General features: G+C 44.9%; 1 protein-coding gene across 5 annotated transcripts in view; it reads right to left on the reverse strand.

Moving 5' to 3' along the window:
• Nucleotides 1–15,250, reverse strand: part of LOC146797866 (RNA-binding protein 6-like) — a 1,129,330-nt gene extending 1,114,080 nt beyond the window's left edge. For 4 of the 5 annotated variants that reach the window (XM_085625068.1, XM_085625070.1, XM_085625069.1 and 1 more), the window contains exon 1: nucleotides 15,116–15,250. The gene's annotated coding sequence lies outside the window, so the exon portion shown is untranslated. The remainder of the gene's footprint in view (nucleotides 1–15,115) is intronic. The other variant, XM_085625071.1, reaches the window with a different exon arrangement.
• Nucleotides 15,251–16,628: the final 1,378 nt, after the last annotated feature.

Raw genomic sequence — 16,628 nt, forward strand, 5'->3', positions numbered from 1 at the left:
AGCTTTATTCCCCATTGAGAAAATCTGAGCGTTTGCCCCAGGATTTGATCTGCTAAGTCAGTAGTTTTCCATACTGTCTTTGTCGTTTCGTGACCTTGTGAGTCTGGAGAAGGGAGAAATTAAATTGCAAGCAGGTCTGTTGTGTTGATGTGTTTTATTTTTTCAATTGAATGGATTAGCCTTAATATATTACCCCTGTTTAGGGTATCCACTCTTCCTCTGGATTTGAATTCTGGAATAAATAGAATAATGTCTGACTATTTTCCCGGGGGTCAATATTCGGGGGGTGAGTTAATACCTCATTTTGTTTGACCCCGCGTTGGGATTGGGTTTTATTTATTATGTCATTGCTTTCTATGCTGACTCCGTAAGGGTCCTCTATTGCCTGTTCGATGGCTGGCTTATTCGTGCTATGTGAACTTGCCTTCGTCTTTTGTCCCTGGATGGTAATTTGTGATTTTCGTATTGATTTGAGAGGGCTCACCAGGGGCTTGCTCTGTGACCGCCGTGCCAGGTTGTGTTTTTGCTACTGGCCGATTTTCTACGATGGTCCCTCTTTTACTTTGTATATCGTTCGCCTGTTCAGATAGGTTGCTAGGTTGGTTGTTTTTGGCTAGGCCGAAGTGCTTCTGGTCTATCTGTATGCTTATTTTCTCTTTAAAAAGAGTGTCGATGTGGCGGTCTCTGCTGCGTTTAAAGTCTTTGTTTCTAATAATTTTTTGTCTAGAGGTAATGTTTTTGTACCATCGGTGTGCTTTGTGGTGTCTCCCGTTTGCTCCTTTCCCCAAGATGTGGTCAGTTGCTGGTTCTCGTCAGTGCAATCTGCTCCTGTAGACTTTCTGTTCCTGCCCTCTCTTTTTTGTTTACGGCGGGCTCGCGCGTTCGTAGATGTGTTTGGAGGGGACGCTTCTAATGTGCTTTCAGATTTTAAAGAGGAGTCCCCTTGCTTGATAGCTATGCGATTATCGTTGATGGTTCCTAATGGTTTGTCGCAGAAAGTTATACTGCCGGGCTTGTTCTCCATTGTGGGGTGCGTTAATATATTTTGTTTTAGGTCCCTCAGGAGGTTTCCCAACATCGTAGGTAGTGTAGATAGTTTGTCAACTATTGGGGAGCAGACGCAGTCTGTTCTATTTGGAATCATTTTGCTGCTTCTTTTCCTCTTTTTATGCGGCCATTAAGGTCCGCGAGTTTTCTTTCTATCCCAGAGGTAGCTTCTGCTAACGTTTGGAAGACAGTCAGTTGTAGGTCTAATTTGTCGGATTGGTACTGTAGTGCTGTTGATGACAGCTGGAATGTGTTGAGTGAGGTTGCCCAAAACGTTTCAGTAGGACCTCTACTCCCCTCGGTGTACTGATAGGAGCGCTCTTCGGTGATGCTGTTGAGGGTTGATTTAACGTTGTAGGATGCCACTAGGTCTTCCCACTCTTGTGACGCCAGGAAGGTCATATCGCTATCTGTAGTACACTAGTCCTCGTGTGGCGAGTGTGGGAGGAGGTTTACGGGGTCAATTTTCATTTGATGATTCTCAACTATTGGAGTGTCGCCTCGTGTTGTCTGTTGCACATATGGAAGGCTATTTTTTACATGAGGTATTGCGATCTCTTCATCATATTTTAACAGTGTGTGCTGATAAGATGGTGGGGTGTAGATGAGGGATGGCTGGCCACTTAAAACATTGGGACACTGATGCTCCGGGAGGCCTTCTGGTTTTGCGGCCAGTTTGCTCACGTTCTCCTTCTCGGGTACAAGCCCCCTGGGATTTTTTACCTGGCCGCCTAAGCCATTTTGTGAGTTGTTTTAGCTAATGTCTCCCTCTGTTGCTCCTATGGGGTCGTCAGCTTGTGCCTGTTGGGCTCCGGCCCCCATTGTGCTTCTTGAGAAGACTGTGGTCTCCTTATGGTTTGAGAACGTATGCATTTCTGCGATTGTTATGCTTGATTTTTGAGGCAGGGAGCTGACTGCACCAACGGGTCGTAGTGGGGATTGTAAACCAATTATGGTGTTGTCGTTTGAATAGATTGCTTTGCCAGGGTCTTTTAGAAATGTAAATTTCGTACAAATTTTTGGCTGATAGTTTGTAGTCTTCCTTGGAGGTTGCCCTTCTAGGTTTATAAGTTCGTAAGGGTTTTTTCTTTTGTCACTATTGAACATATCATTTAGCTGAATTACATTATTTTGCTCTATTGTCGATGTTGGGCTATTTCCTTTGTTGGTTATCGGGCGTTCAATTAAGCTCATTTTTTTGTCCTTGAACTCCTTCACTTGTGTTAGTTCTTTTGCTGTCCCTAATGTCCTTATTGCTATTTTCTCTCAAGTTATCATTTTCTGGGATCTCTTTGCATCCGCAGATGTCCTCTCTTTTTTGTTTGGGTGATGGCCTTATTATAGGGTTTCTTACTCTTCCAGACCTCATGACGATCTCACTTACCCCTTTCCTGTGTCGCTCCGGGGCGATGGGGGCCACGAGAGTGAGGAGAGGAGTTAGTGATTGAGTAATTGAATGTGCTGACTGTTGACTGCTGATTGCTGCTTACTTGTCAACCGTTGGTTGCTTGCCTGAGTTGGGTTCTAGGGTGCCGGGGTGGGTAGAATCGGGGCAGTGGAGGGGTTTAGGCAGCTATAGGGAGCCAGTTCGTCCCTTAATGGAAGGATGATAGAAAGATGCTGATGTCTGGGAAGTAGGGACGACTCGTTTTGGAGAGGCTGTTGTGCAGCTCCAGCTGCTTTATCCTGTTTTGTGCACCGGCTCAGTTGTGTGGCTAGGTGCCTGTGGGGGAGGCCAGGGGGGATTGGAGGGGGGCGGGAGAGAAGAGACCAGGCTGGGGACCAGGCCGGGCTAGACCCCAATGTTGCTATTCTTAGGTTGCTGGCCTCTGGCAGCCCTCTCTCCCTGCCCTCCCACTCCTCTCCCCTGCTCAGCGCTGCTTGGAAGTAGGCAGACGTGTATGTATGCCCTAGGAGGGCCAAGGGCTTACCACTGCTGCGGGGCCTGGAGATAAGAGAGGCCCGATCCCTTACTCTCCGGTGTTGCTGTTATCCTGGTGTTGCAGGCAGGTGTGTGGCTGCGCTGCACGGCAAGGAACGGTGGCCTCTGGCAGCTTCCAGGCGGCTTACACACCGCTCGCTCACCTCACTCCTTCGAAGGTTTCTACGGCAGGTTTCAGGTACGGCAAGGTGGACTCTCCGGTCGGGTAACAGCAGCACTGCCACTCACCTCCTCCGCCTCACCTCACTACACCTCGCTGCCACTGCTTGGTCGGGAAAACGTGGACTGGAGTGTTGTCGGATCAGTCTAGTCAGTCCGTCTTGTCTCACGTCTTCCTTGGGCGATTACGCGGGAGATGGTCCGTGAGGAGTCACACCTTTCCTCTTGCAGGCAGAAGAACCAGCACGACAAGAAGAGACCCGGAGCCACTGGCTGGAACTGCCGGCTCCAGGCGCCCACCACAATGGAGAGGTGAATATCACTGGCGGCTCCTGCCGCGTCTTAAGGGTAGCGCTCGCGGCTCCAGCCGCACCCGGAATCACTCGCGGCACGGCCGCGTTCAGGAGATCTCTCGTGGCCCCTGCCGCGTCCACGAATATTCGCGGCGCAGCATAGCACGGCTCCCGCCGCGCTAGCAAACGCCCGCGGCCCAGCCGCGTCCTGAAGGTCTCCTGTAAGTCTCCTGCGGCTCCCGACGCATCAGCAAGCACTCGCGGCTCCGCCGCATTCAGGAGATCGCTCCTCTTTCACCGCTGTTTCTCCAAAGCCAGGTTGCTCTCTGGCGCCGGAGGTCTAACCGGAGCCCAAGGAGAATTAACTTCACTGTTTGATAGTTGGAGAGAGGTGAGGCAGGGGTGCGTGTTGGCACCCTCCCACTTCTCCCTCTTTATCAACAGTGTGAAAAATTTGATGCAGATACCCCCAGGATTGGGAGGTGCCAAATCCCAATCATGTAAATACCCCGATGATGTGGAAAGCGTACATAGCAGGATGGGGTACTATTAAGCAGAGATGCCCTTGTGACAATCGGTCTGCCCTGTCCACCTAATACGTTACATTTTACTGCAGGTTTTATTCAGTGCCCAAGTAATTTTATCTCGGACCTCTTTTTTTTAGCTGAAAGGATTAATTTACAACCGGCAGGCCTTTAGGTACCTGTAGGACTCGACTGATGAGAATATTTGTTTTAGGGTTGCAATGTTTTTTTCTTCTGTTAACCAGCTCAGAGACGCTAAGAATGGCATGGGAGGGGGGGCTATGTGAACCGCCGAATGTCTCATCCCCAAAAGACCACATTACAGTGTGAATTGAAATGTATGTAACGTAACTATACCCACTACATTGGAAAATATGTACTGATACGTGTGACAAATGATGCAAGTGAAACATAGGATGTAAAGAACTATATAGCATGACCACGGTTCCCTTTATGTTAAATAAACAGAGTTTTTAATTAAAAAAAATTTTAAAAAAAGAATGGCATGGGAAACAATGAATTTTGTTTTAAGATGATTCGGTTCTTAACTTTGAATACTTATCAAGTTTGTGATCACGACTGAAAAACAATCTTATACATATTACTGCTTTTAAAATCTTTTTTGCGCTTTATATTTGTTGTATAATATGGGATTGAATACTTAAATTAACTATGTGTAATATTGACACGCTTTTATGGCTTGTTTTTATGAATGGAATAAAGCTTCAGAAATTTAATTGGTCAGCGCTACCCAAAAGGTTTACTTTCGTAATTTGGAATATATCTGCATTTGTGTTTATGATACACAAAGTGATTTCACCTGTTTTTTAACATCAAGGTTGCACATAAGCGTCTGCGTTGGGTATAGTGACAGGACAGTATTAAATAACATTTGTTCACAAGAGCATTCATTCCAACAAGGATGATGTGGGCTGGTTCCAGGTCTCAGCCAAAAGGACTGACCTCTGGGCCATTAGGCATTTTTGTAGGGATGTGAGTGGTAAAGGGTGAGGTGGTGATAGTAGTGGGGGAACAAAGACAAAGTTGATGTAGTCGTTAAGTATGCTCAAAAATAATTCATTTGAAGGTGTTTTGGCTGAGAGGAAAGACTGCAGGATAATGTTTTTTCGAATACTGAGGAAGGGCAAATGGGTTGCTTTGGTGATCAAGGTGATGTGGGAAAACAAACAATGAGAATGATGGCGAGTTGTGGTAAGCAGATTAAATGAATTAAGAAAAGAGAAAAAGTGGTCTTTCACATTTATTTTTTATCAGAATCCCAGACTGAAAAGGTAATTCTAAGTGAGGCACAGGGTGTACCTGTTGAATACTAGTGCCTGCAGAATATTAGCATAAGCACTGGCAAGCAAACGGCTGGCCTTCACAAGCATGCAATATTCATTTACAAACATATGTAATAGGCATTAAAACATAAAGTGCTAAAGAGCAGCAATACCGTAAATTACAAGTGGTATGCAGGTTTGCAAAAATAAACAAGCATTTGTAATGCAATCTGTCTCGCATTTGTGAAAGTTTGAGCTCTTAGTGTTGAAAATGACAAATGTATTTTACTTTTGTTTTCAAGTATGCAGTGGAATGTTATTTGCATAGCGCTATTGCGATTCGTATGACGCCGCCACGCTGGACAACCAGAAAATTGAAAATAGGTTATGAGACTTGTTATGCTTCCTTGTGTTCAAAAGGACTGGAGGATGCATTTTGTACTTAAATATTACAACAAATATCAGCTTTTTATTGTCCATAGTTTTGCATGATTTTTCCTAAATTTTGCATTATTCTGTAAAAGGAAACTGCACAAATTTCACACTCCTAGAATTGAATCCACTAGCTGAGAAACTAGTCAGTTATGTGGGCCAGAAACTTGTCCAAGATTAGTGCTGCAGTCTATGCTCCGTCACTCATGTGCAGGTCTATACACCCTTGGATATTGTACTGGCAGAGCATCACCGCTAGCCCTATCAGAAAGACCATCTCACTATACACTAATTTAGATTGGTGAACAATAAATCCTACACAAATAAACTTCTCGTGAAATGTTGAAGAGACCTGGAAAGGTGCTTAAGGAAATCAGACCTTCCCATTGACCTCGCAACATGCTCGATCTAGGATTAGAACAGAATCCCATTCCAAACTTTCTTTAATAGTCAGACTTCAACACGCAAGGACTATTCAAGAGACTACTAACAGCACCCTTCACCCCAGGTTCATCCACTGGAGCCATTTCTTGTGATTGTGCACCAACTGCATGCTTTCTCTGAGACAAAAGAGACAGGCTTGAGCCTGAAAACTCCCACCTGTGACAGGTCGATCCAACTTCATTGAAATCCAATTACCTCTTGAATTGAAACCTGCAATGACAAAGCCTCCAAACTGTACCAAACCTGCTGCTTTGCCAAGTAACATAGTTTAACAATAACTAATTTAAAGCCCAAAAATGCTCTCCAGAATTTACTGAAAACCACCTTTACAGCCTCTCTACTGAAGAACCCAATTGCTGATGTAGAAAAAAAGGTCATGACCATTTCACTGTATAGCATTTGGGGTGCTGCTTCAAGTCATATACACTCTATATGATACTATGTCACCGACTCACAGTCTTGCCTTCCATATTTGCCACTCAAGTAGACAGGTAGATATACACAAAGTAAGACCCAATGACTGAAGCGGGCTGACAATCAATCGGCTGTATGATGTAGTGGATATAACAATATGAATCATTCTTGAATGAACCATTACTATTTTTATAATGATTTTTTGGGCGAGTATAACACTAGAGCATGGGCACTCACAAACTTTCTCTCGGGGGCCAAACTTACAGTGTGGTTTGCGGCCGAGGGCCGCACCGGTGGGGGCAGGGTCAGAGGGGGCGGGGCTAAACCAAAAAGAAAAAAAGTGGGCATGAGGTTGAACACAGGTCCCTGCAGCAGACTCCTTCGTCCACTGAGCCACCAGACCCAGCATACACAGATCTCTCTCTCCACCTCCCTCTCCGTCGCCCTCCCTCCCTCTCCGTCGCCCTCCCTCCCAGAGCATTTGATTCCGTAGCATAGAGGCATTATAAAAAAGGCTCCTGACTGCCCTCCCTCTCCCCCCACCATCCCCCCCCCCCCCATGACACTTTCCCGATAACTAGGACATGTACCGTATTAGCTGAAGAGGACCGCAACACTCTTGTTGATATATACTAAGATTCTCATTTTGGAAAACTCCGGGCCCTACTGATGGAGAGCTCTATGTGTCAGGCAGAGGGGTTTAAAAGCCACTCTCTTTTTGACAGGGAACCAGTGCAAGTTTTGCCAGTCTTTAGAGACGTGATCAAATGTTTTTTTGTCCTAGTAAGAGCACTGACCGTGGCGTTTTGCAGCCTTTGCAGTCTTATGAGGACACCTTGCTGAGCTCCCACCTACAGGGCGTTGCATTAGTCCAGTGATACTCAAAGTACGGCCCGGGGCGCTTGCGGCCCCATTAGCCTTTAAATGCAGCTCCCCTGCTGAACAGCATCAACTGTAGAAGATTCAAGCTGAAGAGTTTGAATAAAGTAAACATCACCATGTAGGATCAAAATGATTGTGATTTTATTTCATCACATGATTAATAGCACAAGAATAAATCCAGTTAGTAAGACAACACATGTCCAAACTTAACATAAAATTGGTGCAAGAGAAAGGGGGTGACAAGTGTATGGGAAGGAATTGTGATTTGATGAGGGAAGGTAGTGTACATTACATACATCAAAAGTAACTACGTTTAACCTATCCGGCCAAAAAACTGGCCCTGGCCCTTATGGCAAATCATAACAAAGTTTCTGATGTATGTGTCTCAAGGCTAATGGTTTGCTCTCTATTGTCTAAAATGGAGGATAACAAGCTAAGTACTGGACCGCAGACACCAAAGTCAAGTAACTTTACATTAAATTATCGTGACAGACCATATCAAAGGCCGTGGTTCGGTCCAACAGGACCACCACTGCCTTTCCTCCACGGTCCAGGACATCCTAGTACAATCTACTATGTCCTTTCCTGAAAACAAATGGACATGGGTCTAGTATGCGATACCAGGTAAGAGGTGAGAGCAATATTAAGATGTTCTACATTTTGGTTATAAAAAGGGAGTGTGGCAATAGGACGATTATTATTTTCCACCAAAGGGTCAAGTGTGGATTTTTTCAAAGGGGCCGAAAAAAAGTTTTCTTCCATTTTGTGGGAAACATTCCTGATGCTAGAACAGTATGAGATAGGGTTCAATGTAATCACCTATTTCCCAGACCCTATCAGGGCATGGATCTGTAGGGGCACCTGACTAGGTGTGGCTTAGGAGACTAACCAAGCTATTCTTGGAAATTAGTTGAACACAGGATATTCCACATCACAAGGTGCTGCATGTGTTGCCAAAGAGTAGTTGTGTCCCATGTGAGTGGTGTCCTTGTAAACTGACTACTTAGTTCTTGAAAAAGTTAACAAGGTTTTCATGCTTCTCCTCGGATGGAGAAATCGATAACAGGTGGGGGCGGGAGGGGATAGTTTATGAAAAGTTTGGAACTGCTGCCTAGATCAATTTACTGAAGCCCCGAGGGAGATGTCTACATCAGATCTAACACCAGCTAAAACAATGCTCAATCTCGAAGACAGGTTGAAAAAGCAGATTACAGCGAACGAGGAAGTAAGTGGAAGGGGAGTTTCATAAAGGTAGTAAATGACTTAGAATTGATTTTCTGTTGGTGAATTAGCTATGGTTTGGCTGGGGAAAATGATGAGCTTATTAGGCGCTGAAGCAATTAAGTTGCCTTGATTTTGTGCTAAGAAAGAGTCAAAGTCAAAAGATTTTAGGGTCAGTTGTGACTAAATAAGCGAGATTAAAAAGAGTTGGAAGAGCAGGCCTTATTGGTAGGGAGTTTTGCAGTAGAGATTGTATCCACAGTTTGAAGTTTTTGAAAAAGCCAGAGCAGGGGTCGGATATACACAGGACCTATAGAATAATGTGATAAGGCTGCCGCAGAGTTTACATCACAATTATGTATATACGATAGTTGCTGCATAGTACTTCATCTGCTGCATAATTTGCTAATTTTAGCCAACCATGATTTCTATCTTAAAATGATAGCTACCCCAAAAAAACTCCATATTGTGCGGCACAGTGTCAGACCGACTGATGATTTCAATGGGGGAGGGGACGCAGCAGGATCTGGGGGTCTGGGTTCAAATCTCAGAGCAACATCCTGTGATTGTGGGCAAATCATCTAATGTCCCCGTACCCATGGACAGCGCCTGGATACCCTCATGGGTGACAAGCGGAGTTATGCAACTCTACAGACTTCATTCAACTGGTATTAAGTGAAACATTTGCACGTGCAGCAATAATCATTGATAAAACAACTGGACAGGTGCATAATGGAGCTACAAAATTGTGCCTTTTTGCTGTGTAATTTAACAAACACTACTACTGCATCTTAATTTCAATGGTATGCATTTTCCCATTGGTGGTTTACCTACATTGAACTCCAAGATAGGTGAGGTCCTGGTGTGTACATCCCACCTGGCTATTATCTAGTGGCATTCAACTGTAGGTGTGTCTCCTGATGCACCTTCTTCTGTTGGTGGGTTACGTGGCTTTACTAGGCATTTCAAATTGGAGGGGTGCATGATAATTTCCCTGTTGGAGTCTACTTGGCGAGTGTTCACTCTGGCAGGTTACCATGGTGAGAGGGAACCTTCTAGGCCTCAGCCACAGTAAAACCAATAAGGTGTAGTCCAGGTTTATGACTTCCATATACGAAGGGAAAGCTGAAAAGTGATATATACATACATTTGCAATTTTATAAACTTCAAGTAAGCCCAGTTAAATGTGACGTTTGCTCATAACTGCTGTATACTAAACAAACCAAAAACATAAATCTACTTTGATCCGTATATGCGTCAGCCGTCTTTCTAGGTCGAGCCTAGCGCAGCGCAGATGTGCTGCCCTATGGGAGGCTTCTTGTAAGCACTCCCAACTCCTTAGAACATTTCCTGTTTTTTTTTTTTTTAATGCCCACACATTTGATTGGCCATTGCGCAAGGCTTTCACAAAAGAAAGCACGCAAATGGCCAAAGGCGTGGGTATGTCCCACCTTTTCTTTAAATGTTCCCTCCCATAGCCTATGTATTTCGGGAGCGAGCGCAGTCATCAGCGTCGCGCAGTGTGCCAGATGCACGGCAGGCTGCATTCCAGTATCAGATTACTTGCTGGGGAAATTAATACAACTCGTCCTGCCCGGCCTCACCCCCTCTCCTCTGCCCACTGGCGGTACACGGACCTTCACAAGAGCGGGCCATTTCATGTGCCTCCCTGGACCCGCATCCTGACAGCAGAGGATGGTGGTACGGACAGCCTCGCCTCTTCCAAGAGCGCTTGAAGGCCGCATCTTCTCCCTCCAAGCCATGTTTGCTGCAGCCCACGTCGGTGCCATGAAGAGAATGCATTAAATAAGGGCTCCTCTTGGGCCCCGCTCATTACTACAGCTATCCCCGCGCCCAGCAGTCAGAGATGACAGCTGAGAGAAGGCTGCTGATGAAGCGGGAGTCCGTTCATGCGTGGAGGGCTCGAGGCACCGGCATGTGTTACCCCTGTATGTATGGAAGAAGCACATCTACCGTGCGTGAGCAAAGGCGACTGAGTGCCGAGAAGCAACCTGGAGCTTCCTTCAGACGCACAGCAGAAGCGCGCAAGCTTTACTGCCAACTGTCAACAATGCAAATGTCACTGACACCCGCCTACAGCGCACGCTTACCCCGCCAACAGCGCAAGCCTCGCTTGTTTTTATAAAATCTAAATCCCGCTGTTGGAAAAAAAAAAAAAAAAGATGAAAATGTCAGTAAACAGAGTATGGTAGGAAGCTCTCCTTAAATTTGAGAATATGTCTTCTTAGACAACATTAGGGTGTGCCTGGCATGAACTAGTGGGCAGACACCACCTGTTGCTAAGCTTTGAAAGGGAATTACACACAGAGGCTCGTGTCTATGCCTAGGAAAGAGGTTTTCAGTGGCTCAAAATAACCTGTGAAGCGAGGCATGTGGGGTAAAGACACGCAAGAGGCAGAGTTCATATGGTCAGCAGAGGCCATTTAAATGACTCAGTCAGTCAGTCAGTCAAAAAATAACTATTTGGTTTTCACAAACCATAAAGCATATAAAACACATTTCATAATAAAAACATTTTCAGTTCATAAAAGTCTACTTAGTTCTTTTTATGGCATCATGCCTTCAATTTTTGCCCACTTTTGAAAGTAAGCTTTCTACTACTATCATAAATTTTATCCCCCTGCATATTAAAATGTTTGAAGCGGCACCCATCCAACTTGTTGCTGCCTGTCTGCAGGTGCGGATTTTTAAATCATTAAAAGCTGTTCTCAGCATCTTCCTTCTTTCTAATTTTACTATTTCACAGACACACAGCATATGGCTCAAAGTTTCGCTATAATAACCACATAAACGACATGCCTTTGCTTGATCCTTGTTTTTCCAGGAGGGTACTAAGTCTAATGTGCAATGTTCTCCAAATCTGTATGCCATGAACCTCCTTTTTAAGGACAATCTGAAGTGAGCTGCTAGGTAGGGTTGAGGTCTTAGCCGTGTATAAGAGTTTATTATGACCCATGCATGGCGGCGTCTCGCTAATTCCCTTTTGTCCTCCACGAAAGATAATGCTTTTGCTTTGTTTTTGCAAGCTAGTTTAAATGTGGCCTTTTCCAACTTGCTGTTCCAAAGCCCCTCAAGCTTTAATTCTTCAAGAGCTATCATCAATTGGACCCCCCACGAATTTGGGAGTCTTTGCTCTAGTTGTTGCTTTATTTCCAACCAGCATAAATTATTCAAACTTCCCGGTTCTGCCGCCCTGAGTTTCCAGCATAAGTTTACCATGGTTGCCTTCCTTTGGAATACTTGATTCTGTAGTCCGAATTCCAAACGGATTTGTGCTGGAGAGGAACCTTTAAAGAGATTAAATACCGTTTTGTAAACCTTGGTTTGTAGCTTATTTAAGATGTTACTTTCTTGGCCATGCCAGGTTTCCAGGCCATAGGACAAGGTCGGTAGCAGTTGGGCTGCCATTATTTTTAAAAGGTGCCCATGTGAAGGGCTTTCCAGATTCTTATATAGTTGTTTATAAGCGAATATTAAGGATTGAGCTTTTGCTGTAATCTCCTTTTTCTGCTCCATCATTGACAGATTTCTTGCCATTTTGATGCCCAATTATTTATAAGATCTTGTCTCTTCTATTTGAGAGTTCTTAGCGAACCATTTAAAGTTTCATTGTCTTGGGCCCGCTAGTCTTACCACCTTGGTTTTTGATTTATTCAATTCCAAACCTTGAGCGTCCAAGTAGTCTATTAATTTGTTTATTGCCCTTTGTAGCCCAATCGAAGTCTGGCTTACCAAGACAATGTCGTCTGCATACTGTAAGTATTGAACCGGCTCCTTTGCCAAATTTGGTGGGTGTCCGTTTATTTGTTCTAAGTGGCGGTTCAAATCAGCTAGATATAAATTAAATAAACATGGAGAAAGGACACAGCCCTGTTTTAATCCATTTGTAATGTTTATTTTTGAGGAGACTCTTTGTCCGTCCCCTAATTTTACAGTGGCCCATGTTTCACTGTATAAAGATTGTATTGCTTGTATCAGTAGTTGTGGCAGTCCCCATGCTTTCAGTTTCTTCCACAAGCGGTCCCGCGGCACTATCAAAAGCCGATTTTAGATCTATATAGCAAGCCACTAATGCTCCCCTTTTCCTTTCAGCCTTTTCCGTCAGAATTGTCAAGGCTGTTAGATTAGTGATGGTGCCCATTCCCCTGTCTGAAGCCTGTTTGGAATTTAGGGATAATATTGTTTTCCTCTGTCCACTCTTGTAGATGTTCCAAGATGCATGAAGCATAGAGTTTGGCCTCAACGTCGATCAACCTGTAATTCCCGGGTTCTGTTCTAATACCGCTCTTGTAAATTGGGTGGAACAGGTTACCGCTCCAGGATTGCGGGATCTTGTTGTTACGGAACATGTGGTTAAAAAGAGGTGTTAGGTATTTTGCCCAAACTTCTGGATCTCGTTTGAACAGGGCATTTGGTAGCCCATTTGGACCTGCTGCTCCTTCCGCTTTCAGATTTTTTATCAGTGTTTTTAAGCGTTTAACCGTTGTCAAAATTTGGTCATCTCCTTCCCAGCTGAACTGATCTTTCCCATTTTCAATATTAATGCTGGTTACCCTGGTGTTAAGTACTTTTTCCTTTACTTTCGGTGACCTTACTGCATCCACCTTTTCTAATCCCAGTTTGGGGTTATACAATTTATCGATGTATTCTAGCCAAATATTTTCGCTGATTCCGATGGTGTTTTGCTTTCCGTGACCTTTCATTAATTTGTTGATTATACCCCAGAATTCTTTACTATTTGGAAGTTTGCTTGCCCACAGCAGATCTTCCCATAACTTCTCTATATTTTCTTAAATGACTCAACTGAGGCACCTGCATGGCTCTCGTTGGACAATTAAAAGGCTCCGAGGGGAAACTGACGTGTTACACATAGATACAAGTGAGCAGCTGATCTCGAGATGGGGACAGGAGTGCGCGGGCTCTACCAGAGGCAGAAAGGTACCCTTATATGCAGGGCACAAGTCCTGAAAAAGAAGTGGGGGGACTAAATTAATTAATCAGGATGCTAGAGGCATTAAGGAGCGTGACATCGCGGCATCACAGCGCGTGACATCACAAGAAGGGTCATCAGATCTTAAGCCCTCACATATATGTTTAGCAGGTCTATCATGAGTACATTTGAGCACATTTCGAGTATACTGGCAAACCCTCCTGATTTAGGCAGAAGATAAGACACTTTTGTAAGCTTCACATAAACCAATGATGCCTTTTGTCAGCGTAAAGTTTCCTCTACCCATAGCGCTTTAAAAGAAAAAATAGCGATATTTAAATTATTACAACACCTTCTCAGGGGTAGTATGCGCTATATAAATGCTATTTATTTTGTGTAAATACTGGGAAAGACCAACACATCTGACAATCTTACAGTGAATGCATATCACCAAAACAGGGACTGAAAAAAGTTAAAAGCTGCCTCTCTAAAGTATGTGTGAAGTGCTACCAAGGTGTGAGCCTTTGTTTCCCCCTCTGCTGCATTCGCTTCTAGGTGCCAGCCAGTCAAACAAAAGGAGGCCTGATGGTCCCAGCAGGAGTCCGAAACAAGCATTGGCATAGCCAAAAGGTCTCGCGTTTGAGACCTTATAAGTATTTAGTTATGCAGCACAATATCCCTGGTGCAACTACAACTGTTGCAGGGCTTAACACTTATAAGGTCCCAAAGGCGACACCTATTAGCTATGCCAATACTTGTTTCCGACTCCTGCTGGGCCCATGTTATTTATAATATACCGCTGGACTTCCGCAAATTGGCCGTACAACTTACTTATCCCCCTGAAATTGAGTCATGAATGTTTGTAGTCACTGACCAGAATTCTTTTCCATACAAGACAACCAACATAAAATAGTAGCTTCAGCCGCCTTATCATCCAAATGCTATACTTCAAGTAAGTGATTTGGAAATTACGTTTTATTTGGTGATAACGGCAAGCAAGCACGTGCAATAAGACAATGAAGCATGTATGCAAAGGGACAAGGGGGGCGTTCTGGTGGACTTGAAACAAAGCAGGAGTTACATGTGAACCGAGACGGGGCACAGGAAAGGTGCCCTGTGCACGTCAACACCTTTCAAACGGAGCAACAGTGCGAAATACCTAACAAGAACGATCACAGAAGGTGTGCAAAGGAGACAGTGGTAGCTTACTCTGAGAAGAGAGACTCGTCTCTACCCTCTATACAGCATTCACTACATATAGCACCAAGCTCGCTGGAGCATATCTCCTCGGGCGCAAAACAATAACGGAGAACTGGGTGCAAGGCCTATCTCCCCTCCTCTATCAAAATACGAAAAGTCACTAAAATGCGCAGTGAGGCCGCGGCCCTCTAGTAAGAGCGGCGAAGATTGATGAGACCGGCCCCTATGAAGATAGCGAGACTGCCTTCTAGGGGTGCACGACCGCAGAAAGAAGCAAACGTTAAAAACAGAACACACAGTAGTAGGGGGGAAAGGACTCTGACCTGATTGAGCCTACGAACGACGACTCCGCCACAGCCGAACCCCAGCCTCGCGAGCCTACAGGAACTTCCGGTGACGCAGTTGGCGTCGCACAAAGCGCGCCGGAAGAGGTTGAACTACGTGTCCCAGGAAGCGCCACTGCAGGATGTGGCGCTGCCCATCATCCACTCACTGAACACATTGAAGAGACAGAAGAGCCGTGTGGGCGATGCATGACAGGAAATGCTGTTTATTGTCTGTATGGACTTACCTATAGATATGCCATGTATACATGAATCTTTACCGAGGTCTCCCAATGGTTAGTGGAACCCATTCAGCCCACAAGGCCACCATAACTGAAAATATAGCCCCTTCACCAGGAGTGAGTCCTAAAGGACATCGTGTCAATCGGTTGGTTTTCAAAGGAGGGCGTGATTATTGCACCTGGGTGTTCCCAATAGGTAATGAAGAAAAACATGTTTAGGAGAGTGTTACGGGTCTGCAAATAGTGGCCGAAAGTGTACGGAGGCAAGTTGCATTAAAGGATGGGGTATCGTCGATAAAAAATAGTTTTCACCCTCCAAAAAAGGGTGAGTAGGATTAGTACATGGTATTATTCTGCACAGACCTTTGGTTACAGCGCAGACAAAAGTTTCCAAGAAACGATAAGATTTGTCAGGTACACTTTTATTCACGTCTTATCACTCCCACACCTGTACAGCATCCTCCGAACCACCCAGCTCATTTCCCCAACCAGGACAAGGAAGAGGTATAAACCTAACGGGAGGGAAGCGAAGGAAGAAAACAAGGATATAAAGACATTAATGCTCAATACAATATAACACATATTTCTCGTTAAATGAAACAAACTAATCATCAATTAACATTTTCCTTAAAGGAATTCTGGAGCTACCAGCAATCTTTACGCCGTCAGCCACTGATTCATTTGCTCAACTTACAGGACAATTGGTGTCTATCGGAAGTTCGTTTTTCCCAAGTATATGGATCACATTCCAATAAGACCTTGGAATATCACTGTTCATTTTTTTATTCACATCAATAAACACCTCCCAATCAGCTTCACTCTGTTCCTCAACCAGGGAAGGGAGTGTTTCATTTGTGCAAAATGGAGTATATATGTTTCTAGATTAATTTAAATCAATCATAGCATTTGTAAAGCGCGCTACTCACCCGGAGGGTCTCAAGGCGCTAGGGGAGAGGGGTCCGTTACTGCTCGAAAAGCCAGGTCTTGAGTTGCTTCCTGAAGGAGAGATGGTCCTTGGTCAGCCGAAGGTGGATGGGGAGGGAGTTCCAGGTCTTGGCTGCCAGGTAGGAGAAGGACCTTTCTCCGGTGGTGGCTCTGCGGATGCGTGGTACGGCTGCGAGGGCGGGGCTGGTCGATCGTAGCTGGCGGGTGGGCGTGTAGAAGGTCAGGCGGTTGTTGAGGTACTTGGGGCCCAGGTCGTGGAGAGCCTTGTGTGCATGGGTGAGGAGTCTGAACGTGATCCTCTTGCTGACGGGGAGCCAGTGCAGGTC

Source organism: Triturus cristatus, chromosome 9, assembly GCF_964204655.1.
Source record: "Triturus cristatus chromosome 9, aTriCri1.1, whole genome shotgun sequence".
NCBI classification, from domain to species: Eukaryota; Metazoa; Chordata; class Amphibia; order Caudata; family Salamandridae; genus Triturus; species Triturus cristatus.